Source organism: Cyprinus carpio, unplaced genomic scaffold (genome assembly GCF_018340385.1).
Source record: "Cyprinus carpio isolate SPL01 unplaced genomic scaffold, ASM1834038v1 S000006552, whole genome shotgun sequence".
In the NCBI taxonomy this organism is placed as follows: domain Eukaryota; kingdom Metazoa; phylum Chordata; class Actinopteri; order Cypriniformes; family Cyprinidae; genus Cyprinus; species Cyprinus carpio.
In genome coordinates this window covers 260,826-271,540 of record NW_024879215.1, presented here as the reverse complement: position 1 = coordinate 271,540, position 10,715 = coordinate 260,826, and the positions used below count along the sequence as shown (strand labels likewise).

General features: G+C 37.4%; 1 long non-coding RNA gene across 2 annotated transcripts; it reads left to right on the top strand.

Moving 5' to 3' along the window:
• The first annotated feature begins 5,454 nt into the window (after nt 1-5,454).
• LOC109060788 lies at nt 5,455-7,170 on the top strand. Of its 2 annotated transcripts, XR_006159466.1 has the most exons (4): nt 5,455-5,506; nt 5,702-5,769; nt 6,939-7,023; nt 7,109-7,170. It is a non-coding gene; the product is annotated as an uncharacterized LOC109060788 (long non-coding RNA). The 2 variants fall into 2 exon arrangements; XR_006159464.1 differs by lacking the exon at nt 5,455-5,506 and having other exon boundaries at nt 5,541-5,769.
• Nucleotides 7,171-10,715: the final 3,545 nt, after the last annotated feature.

The window sequence follows — 10,715 nt, the reverse complement described above, 5'->3', positions numbered from 1 at the left end:
ACTGTGAAAAGTTTCTTTAGCAACTAATAGAAATAAAATACAATAAGTTTATATTTTTACATTTATGTTTATCTTTAAAATGTATAATTTATTTTGATTTAAAATTAACTATTTTTTATGGTTTTAGTTTTAATTAAGGGAATTACAAAAAATTATTTTACATTATTACGGATTTATGTATGTGAAATCCTTTAAAAAATAAATAAAAAAAAAAATAAAAAAAAAAATACTAATTTGTGGGAAAACCCCAAATTATAAAAAAGGGTATGATCATTTATTATTATTTAAATTCTTTTAGTATTTAAACGGAGTGAAAAGGTGAAATTTGCTCCCTTTATGCCCCTTTAAAAATAAAAAATAAGCAAAATAATAAATAAAAAAAAAATCATATTTATTTATTTATTTTTATCTATTTATTTAAATAGTAAAAAATATTGTTATGGTTTTATTAATAACTAATAACCCTGTTTCACACACCTTAGCTTCTGTGTGTTGGATGACACTCCAGAGGTCTGTAGATCCCGTCGACGATCCCATGTTTCTCGATGAACTCCTACAGCTGCGCAACACTTGAGGAATTTTGCTCACAGGAGAGAAAGAAAGAGACTGATATGATAAAAGCAGAAAAAACACAACACATGTTGGTATCTGTGGTTTATGGGGACTCTCCATAGGCGTAATGGTTTTTATACTTTACAAACTGTATATTCTATTGCCCTACCCCAACACTACACCTAACCCTACCCCTTACAGGAAACTATGTGCATTTTTACCTTCTCAAAAAAACTCATTCTGAATGATTTATAAGCCTTTTGAATTACGGGGACACTGAAAATGTCGCCTCCTCATTGTAATACCTGTGTCATAACCATGTCATTATACAAATTTGTGTCCTCATTAACCATATAAACATGCTCATTAAAACTTGTGTGTGTGTTGTGTGTGTTGTGCGTGTGGTGGTGTGTGTGTGTGTGTGTGTGTGTGTGTGTGTGGTTGTGTGTGTGTGTTAGTGAGTGAGGTGTGTGGTGTGTGTGTGTTGATGTCAGTGGTGAGTTGTGTGTTGTGTGTGTGTGTGTGTGTGATGGTGGGTGTGTGTGTGTCTGTCTGTTTGTGTGCGTGTGTGTGTGTGTGTGTGGTGTGTGTGTGTGTGTGTGTGTGTGTGTGTGTGTGTGTGTGGTGTTGTGTGTGGTGTTGTGTGTGTGTGTGTGTGTGTGTGTGGTGGGGGTGTGTGTGGTGTGTGGGTGTGTGTGTGTGTGTGTGTGGTGTGTGTGTGTGTGTGTGTGTGTGTGGTGTGTGTGTGTGTGTGTGTGTGTGTGTGGTGTGTGTGGTGTGTGTGTGTGTCTGTGAGTGTGTGTCTGTGTGTCTGTGAGTGAGTGTGTGTGTGTGTGTGTGTGTGTGTGTGACTGTGAGTGTGTGTGTGTGTGTGTGTGTGTGGGGTGTGTGTGTGTGTGTGTGTGTGTGTGTGTATGTGTGTGTGTGTGTGAGGAGTGAGTGTGTGTGTGTGTGTGTGTCTGTGTGGGTGTTCTGTATCTGTGTGTGTGTGTGTGTGTGTGTGAATGAACTCACTGTCCTGTCCGAGTGGAGTTGAGGTGCTCCAGCAGGTCGCATCCGCACTTGTCCCGATTACCTCCTTTCTCCGGCCTCTCCTCATCTTGCTTTTCCTTCACCTCCTCTCTAACATCCAGGCCTTGTGTGTGTGTGTGTGTGTGTGTGTGTGTGTGTGTGTGTGTGTGGGTGTGTGTGTGTGTGTGTGTGTGTGTGTGTGTGTGAGTGAGAGGGGCTGATTTAATGAGTGTTTGTGCGCAATCACAGAAGTTAAAGCTCACATGTCGGCTGCTGTAGAATATCTCACAGTATTATATGAGTTTAAGAAAGTCTCATGCACTGACATTCACTAAATCACTACATCGTGTGTCACTGCTGGATGGAACGGATGCTTCATATCCAGAGATATGAATTATAGCTATATAAAAAAAGAAAGAACAATATATAAGCCTTAACATTTAAAATAACAACAATTCTGTGCTCGTTCTTAAAAATAAAGGCTTTGAGTTGCTTTATAGTTCTAATACATTTATATAATATCTCATTATAGATTCGTGTTGGTGTTTTGATTTTAATTCTCACAAGATTAAATGATCTGAGATGATCCACATTCATTTTTAAGCTCTACACTCTCACTGGATGACAGCTACTGACTCATTGCACAAAAAAATGATGTTCCTGCTCAGTATTTCTGCCTTGTTTTCCACTACAAATATCTAAACATTATTAAATCAAGATAAGTTTAAAAGGGACATGATAATGAGTATTCTTTATGTTAAAACAAGCAGAATTATCAGCCAATGCACTAAGAAACCATAATTTTTTTCAGTATATATATATTCCTTCTTTCTTAGTTATTTTGTAAAAGTATTTCAGACTTTCTCACTGAACTGAAGTGAGAGGAAAGACATAAAATAAAGTAGAAAGAAATAAAGTAAAGAAAGGTTTACATTTCTTCCATTTACATGCATGAATAGAATATTTCCCCACCAAAACTGCCATATTCACAAGCTTAGAAAACTGGGGATTCAAAATATCCCTAAAAAGCATCGTATCTCCTAAAACTATGGAATGACTATTACTAATTTTCACTGAAATCAAATGTAAAAATGTAGAGGTAGAAAACAACTTCTGCGCCTCAAGTAAATGTTGTTGATTTGAAATCAATATTGATATGTGATTGCTTAAACTCCTTTAAGTCGCCCGAATTATGAAACTGCATAAAGCTCTGTGTTCACAACCACAGGAAACACAAAAGGCAAGAGAATGCAAGAAGGGAAAACGCAAAACAGGACAACATCTAAACAGAGAGGCAAACAGAGACGAATCATGTCGACCTGACAGATGCATTTAACTTTTTGTTTGTGAAGCACGACACAAGGTCTGGTTCAGCACCGCGGAGCTTCACGTCTCCAGCAGACCTCGGTGCCAGCGTTTCCTCTTCTTACTTTCTGAGTTTTGCACCAGTTGAAGGCCACACCCTCACGCTCTCTACACACTCTTCATATCTTTCCAGAAGAAACCCAGAAGATCGATTCAAATCATGCTACGGTTTTGATGCCTCCGACACCTTTTGAAGGTTTTGCATCACGTTCGTCTGTGTTTTTCAGCGAGTTTGTTCCTCTCTGGTGCTCTTGCGGAAATGACTGATCAGATCTGAAGGCCACGAGTGCTTTACGCTCACATCATCAAATCAAGCCAGGCCTTTCCTCCGTACAAGGCCGATAACATCCTATGGCGTACGATCTGGCATCTTTAAAGCAAACCTGAATGAAGAAGTGAGATGAAACGTAGAGGAGAATAGAAAGCCTCCGTCCTTACCTTTCTCTCTGCACGGCACCAGCTTCAGTGTAAAGTGTCTGTGGCGCAAGAAACCACTAAACTTCCTCACTGACTTCCCTGAGTCTTTACTTTCTGTCTTGATTCTCCATATCTGATATACGCCTTTATCTCGAGAGCTCTGCCTGGTGTCAGCCTTCATCCATCTGTGTGACCGCTTCACGTAGAAGCATCAGGGCCAGTGTTATTCCCCAGCCTAGATATGGACAAAACAGCGGACACCAGGACGAAACCTGTGAAAAACACCACAGTATTTAATATCACTATGATTGCTTTACTTTTTATCCAAGCATCTTGCAAACATATACAAGTGTATGAACCGTGTTAATGCATAAGCTGATTTTTTATAAGGATAAAAGGATCATATTCACTCCTATGGTTTTTTCATGGTTTTCCGGGTTCTTCAAAAAAACGGGCATTGTCAAACATGGTAAATGTTTAAGAAAACGTGGCATTTTCATTGTATCATGTCAACAAACCCAACCAAAAAAGGTATTTCTATGGTACTATGTCCAAAAACCCAACAGCACTTTAACACACATACACACACACACACACACACACACACACACACACACACACACACACACACACATATATATAATGATACTAAATGATTCCCCTTATCCATGTACCTAATACAAAGCATATCAATGTTATGCATACATGCAAAAATGTTAATAAAAAAAATTTGGGGAATACAAAAAAACCATGGTATTTCATATATAACCGGGGATAAAGCCATGATATTATTCAAAAACAAGATTTTGCATGTTATTGCAAATATATGCTTTTTCCTATGTGCATGTGAAATGATTTCAGTAAAGCTCTCGTATTAGTTGAGGAAATGCTTTTATTTGCGTGTGGAATAACTGTTAACTTTGATACATGAGTATTCGCGTTCAATAAAAATGTGAGCCTCAGAGAGACACGTTATAGGCTATTAAGCTAGAATATTACGGTATCGTTGTCCGGTAGCGCTTCTCTCTGCTGGTTTCCCCCAGGAAGGCGTTCAGGGCCCAGAAACCGAGCCTCCTTTTATTATTTCCAAGATTTTGTTTGGGCACAATTAAGACCAAAAAACGTATAAAATTATTAGAGTGTTAAAGTCAAAGACGGGAAATTTATATTTTCGGTGCTAATATTTACAGTAGGCAATAATGGGCAACATCTTGACAGCTTACACAATAATTCATTTGAAAAAAAAAAACATTATATAGTTAATTTTACCAAACACCTTCTGTCATTCCGCGGGCATTCTATAGTTTTATTCGGTTTCTTTAAAGGATTCAGTCAGTTTATTCGGTTAGATGTGATTAAATACGAAAAGAAAAAAAAATGATTAAAAAAATATATTATTATTTCCTGGCCTCTAAACCCCGCCCATTCTGTTTTCGTCATTTCATTGTCGTTTTGATTCAGTCAGTTTATTCGGTTTCTTTGAGGATATTATATATCAACAGACGTGATGAAATACGCAATTAAAATAAAATAAAAATTAGTGATTAAAAAAAGATAATTATTTCTGGCCGCTAAACCCCGCCCATTCTGTCGTCATCCTGTCACTCTCGCTGTCATTCTATCAGTTTATTCGTTTTTTTGTTTGTTTTTTGAGGAAATGTATATATTTAAAACAGTTAGACGTGACGAAACACGCAATTAAAATAAAAAGAGTAATATAATAATATTAATAATAAAAGATAATTATTTCCTGGGCGATAAAACCCCGCCCCTTCTGTCATCGTCCTGTCACTCTCGCTGTCACTCTGTCCGTTTATTCGGTTTCTGAGGACACTTGTGTGTGTTTAAACCGCTGGACGTGGCGATCTAGTTCTTTGGGTGTATTTTCGAAGCGCATTCGGCACTGGACGTTTTTTGGACGTGTAAAGCCAGTGGTTTTGATTAGAGATCATGTCGTACTGCTCGTTCCAGGCGCAGCTGGTGTCCTTCATGGAGAGCGTGGCCAGAGCGGCGGAAGGCGAAATCAGCCGGCGCGTGGACGAGAGCTGCGCGGTCATCAGACTGGAGCTGAGCCGCAGCCGGAGGGACATCGACGCCTCAAGAGGAAGTGCGTGCGCATGGACAGCGAGCTGAGGAGGGTCAGGGGACGGCAGGAGGAGAGGTCAGAGGTCATCACTGCCCACACAGAGAGTACTGTAGTAATACCACAGGAGTACTGCAAAGAATAGCATCCTAGTAGTACAGTGGCACCATAACTATGACATCATCTATAGCAAGGAATGAATACAAAAAGATCTGCGTCTGTATGAATATTATGCATTGAATAAAGAGTTTAGCAGATGTATGTGTGTTTCAGTGTGGTTCAAGACCCAGCCTGTGATCAGAGATCCAGACCAGAATCCAGATCAGACCAGATCAGACCAGGTGACCAACACAAGCTCAGAGGAGCTTTATCTCACCACGCAAACATCAGCCAGTTTACAATCATAATTTCAAGACTTGGAAAAGTCACAGAGCGACAAATTATGTACAGATGCAAAACCCCAGACATTTTAGTTTATATTTATATATTTATTTATTTTTTATTTATTTTTTTTTAACATTATTTAATAATATATATATATATTTATATTTATTCATTTAAATATATTTTTATTTATTTATATTTATTTATATATTTATTTATTTTTATTTAATTATTTATTTATATTTTTATATATATTTATTTATTTATTTATATATTAATTAATTTATTTTTATTTATTTATTTATTTATTTATATGTATTTATGTATTTATTTATTTATTATAATTGTAGACAATTAAACATAAAAACTATTTTTTTTTTAAATACATATTTTTGGTTTATTGATTATCATAAAATCCTGTTATCATAAATGTCTGAGAATGTTGTGGAAATTGTTTTAGTAATTTTTTGAGATATTATTATGTTTTTAATTTTAATAAGTTTTTATTTGTATATTTTCTGTTTTTGTAGTTAAAGTTCACTCATTCTGCTGTTTTTGTCAATTTTATTAGTTTATTGTAATATGTCGATATGAGATTTTATTGTATTTTTCTATAGTTACATCAAGTTGAAAAAGTTAATTCTAAGAAGAAAGAAAAAACAACTCAGCCCTCTTACTTCTTGCACATTCTGTTCTATTTCTATTCTTACTACTTTATTTTCTAAAATAAAAAATAAAATAAAAAATAATTGAATAAAAAAAGGTCTAACACTAGCATAATTTAGTCTTTTCTATTCTATTGACTCGTTTATTTTTTAAAAAATCTATTTTATTTCTATTCTTTACTTATACTAAAAAATATTGTATTGTATTTAATTAAAAATTTTATTATATTTAATGTTCCTATTCTTTTCTATTCTATCTACTGTTTTTTTTTATTATATATATATATATATTATTTATTTAGTTTTGAGTTGAAATTTTTTAGGTAGCTAAAGCTTTTGGAGGGATATAGTTTTGGTGAACTATAATACGGTGGTGTATTCCGTCACTGATAAACCTCAGCAGACATTAGTCTACAGCTGTGTTTGGTCATGAATTGAAACACTGTTGGTGTGTTCTTCAGTCTGTGTGTTCGCTGGAGGAGGGAACCGGAGCTCCTGTGATTAAACAAGAGCGACAGGAACCGGAAACCAGCGGCGGAGCTGGAGGTACCATCACATCTGATCCCAGACGAATCAGACAAGTACTCCTTTTAAAATCTGCTAAAGTGTGTCTCTCTGTTTTAACACACAGGGAGTCGTCCCTTCGATCACGAGGCAGCAGCACATCCAGGCAGACCCGAAGCTCAGGAGAACACGGAAAACCCTGTTAGGAGCTTCAGAGATCCAAACACACACGGGCCACCACGTTCGGACGGCCACGGGGGCGTCTGAGCGGACGGGGACTCCAGGTTAAAGCGGAGAAGGACGATGAGGAGCCGAGAGTTCACCTGAGGTTTGCTCAGCTGTGGACGACGGTGCCTGAAACAAACACAGAACGGACGTTTCCAACGACACAAAACACAGAACCGTCCAGAAGCGTGTGTGTGCGTCCCGTGGAGACACACACGGGCGTTCGAGCCTGAACAGATCAGTGCAAATGATGGAGTGACGAGTGCCGAGGTGGACTCGGTCCGGGTGTTCGGCTCCGGACTCACTGGCGCTCGAGTGCAGACGTGGAGAAGCGCTTCAGCTGCTCGTACTGCGAGAAGAGCTTCAGTCGGTTCGGTCAGCTGAAGGAGCATCTGCGCAGTCACACGGGCGAGAAGCCCTTCGCCTGCGCGCAGTGGGGCCGGGAGCTTCCCCAAACACTGCAATCTGATCCGCCGCCGGGGGTGCACAGCGAGGAGAAGCCGTCAAGTGCGGTCAGTGCGGAAATGCTACGCAGCGCTCCAGTCTGAAGTCTCATCAGAGGGGCACTCGAGCGGCGTGGGATCACAGCTGGACCGCAGACACCATTGCTCATTCACTGCCCCAACAGGAACCTTCTTTGTTGTGTTAACATGTTGCAATTTTTAGATGCACTTTTATTGTATTTTCATATTTGATTTCAGATTGTATCGATTTAGGTGTTTTCTGAACAATTTAATAAATTATTATCTTTTCTGCATGATTGAAAAAACAAGTTTGGTATTATCAAAAAGGGTATATTGATTTTTTTACTTTTAAATTCATTTAATATGAAAATAACTGACATGTTTTAAAACATAAAAAATGAAAACTTTTTTCCCTTCCATTTTTATTTTTTTGATTAATATTGAACATAATTCCAGAGCCTTAAACTTTAAAAAAAAAAAAGAACAATTTTTATAAACCTACAAAGAAAATTTTTTTTAAAAAATTTTTAAAAATTAAAAATTGAAAATAAAATTAAAAAAAAATTTTTTTTAAAAAATTTTTTTTTTTTTAATTAATTTGATTCCAAAAATAAAAAAAAAATTAAAAAATGTATTATTTATTTTTTTTTAAAAATTTTTTTCCCAATTTATTTTTAAATTTTTTAAAATATTTTATTTAAAAATTTTTTTCCCTAAATTAAAAAATTTAAAAAATTAAATAATAATTATAACCTAAATTTAAAATTTTTTAAATTTTTTAAATTTTTTAAAATTTTTAATTATAAATTTTTTTTTATTTTAAAATTTTTTTAATATTTTTATTGTAAAATAATGTATAACATTAAAAAAAATTTTAAATAAATTTAAAAAAAATAATTAAGCTACCATTTTTTTTCTTTTTGAGAGATTTTTGAAAACACTACATTTTTGTGTTGTTAATATTGTAATGCTACTCTTTGCTGCCGCTCTTCTCTTGCGGGTATTTTGTGGTCTGGCGCTGCTGCTGAAGCCGGAAGTGTCTTCTGACCTTGGTACAGCGAGGCGCGATGGTCTAGACGCGTCGGAGGGAAGATGTCGAGCAGCAGCGCCGTGTTTGAGCAGACTGAAGCGTGCTGGAGGCCGCAGTGTCGGAGATCTGCAGCTGCACGAGAGGACGCGCTGATGCTGTTACGCCAGAGACGCGCGCCAGATCGATGCGATGAGGAGCAGGAGTCGCGGCGCTCGAGGCAGCTTACAGCGCGTCACCGCTGTCAGCGGCACAGGTACAGACTGCAGACTGGACATACTACATACTATATACTGAATACTACATACCATTCCTACATGCTGCGTTTACATGCCACTGAATACCCATACTGAATAGTGCAGACTACATACTGCATTCTACATACTGCGCCTGAATGATGCATTCCCGCACTGCATTCTACGCCTGCATACTGAATACTGCAGACTACATGCACTGCATTCATGCTGCATTCTACATACTGCAAGCCCACATCTGCATCCCTACATTTTACATACTGCATCTGAAAAACGAGACTACATACTAAAATTTCATATTGCATACTGAATTTATACTGCATGCATTACCTTTTCATACTGCATCTTCATACTGCATCCATTCTACATACTGTATACTGCATCTTCATACTACATACTGCATACTTCATACTTTTTAGGTCAAACCCCTAATTTGAATCAATAAAACAATCAAACAATATCTCAAAAAAAAAAAAAAAAAAAGATTTCTTCTGGGGAGGATTTCCTTCATTTTTCTCAGAAAAAACTGTTTTAAAGAAAGCCAAAATTTGAATACAATAAAAACATCTGTCAGCTACACACCACTGCTTTAAACTTTGCCATATGATAATAAAATGTTTACTTGAACAGACAGTGTCAAATATTACAAATGACTCCACAACAAAATTAAAATTTAAAAATTATCCTTAAATATCATTTGGGTTTCTTTATTTTATCTGTCCCACATCTGTATAAAAAAAAGAATCGTAAATGGAAAAAACCAAATGTTTTGGTGAATTATTATAATACATTTTGAAATGCTGCTAAAAAAAATATGCTGAAATATGCAAATTTCCCATATTTGTACATTGTTTATAATTATATATTTAGAATTAAAAAGTAATATCAAATTAAATATAAATCAAAAATTAACATTTAAATAAATTTAAATAAATTTCTATGTAGTAAATGATTTCAGTGTGATTTCTGGTTTATCTGCGTTAAAGAAATCTGCTTCTCATCTTCACCCGGCCCCGGGAATCTGCCCAACCAGGCGAACTCTGATCCAGGCATCACCCCCTGAGCACCCGCGGATCATCTGCGCTCCTCAGCGGGGAAGATTTGGTGGCCCTGCTGGAGGTGGAGATAAAACGAGTTTTTCTCTGAAATCATCGACCCGCGGATGCCTGCGGGCGCGCGCAGCTTCTGCAAAGCGGCAAACCCGTCACAGCTGGACAAACCTTAAACACCTCGCTTTGAATCCGTAAGCCGAACTCAGCCCAAAAACAGAAACAGAGCCAGATTTCATCGAGCGGCCCAGAGGAGGATCTGAGCGCAGCTCGCATGAACCAGACGCTGGCGTTAGCCGCTTGAGAAGGAAAACAGCGGGCACGGAGAAAGCGATTGCATGAAAGTGTAATTCATCTGATGGATTCTCGCGGGGAAGAGTTTGCGATAAACTTCAGTCGCCTGCAGATGCACCGAAGCGCATTCCACACGGAGAGAAACTACCGCTGCACAACCTGCGAGCTGCACTTCTCCCAGCAGAGCAACCTCGCGTGCGCACCAGAAGATCCACCGCAAAGACTGGCGCCGCTGCGTATTGAAAACAGGGCGCACTGATATACTGACGGTGTTTAGAAGCAGCAGATGATCAGATTGATTATTTCCATCGATCACCATCGCTCGTGTCAGACCAACCCGTTTGCATGATGAATGTTTCTTGTGTCAGATTAAAAGCAATAATAGCCGGGTTCTATTTATTTAAAAACAGGTTGCAGATTT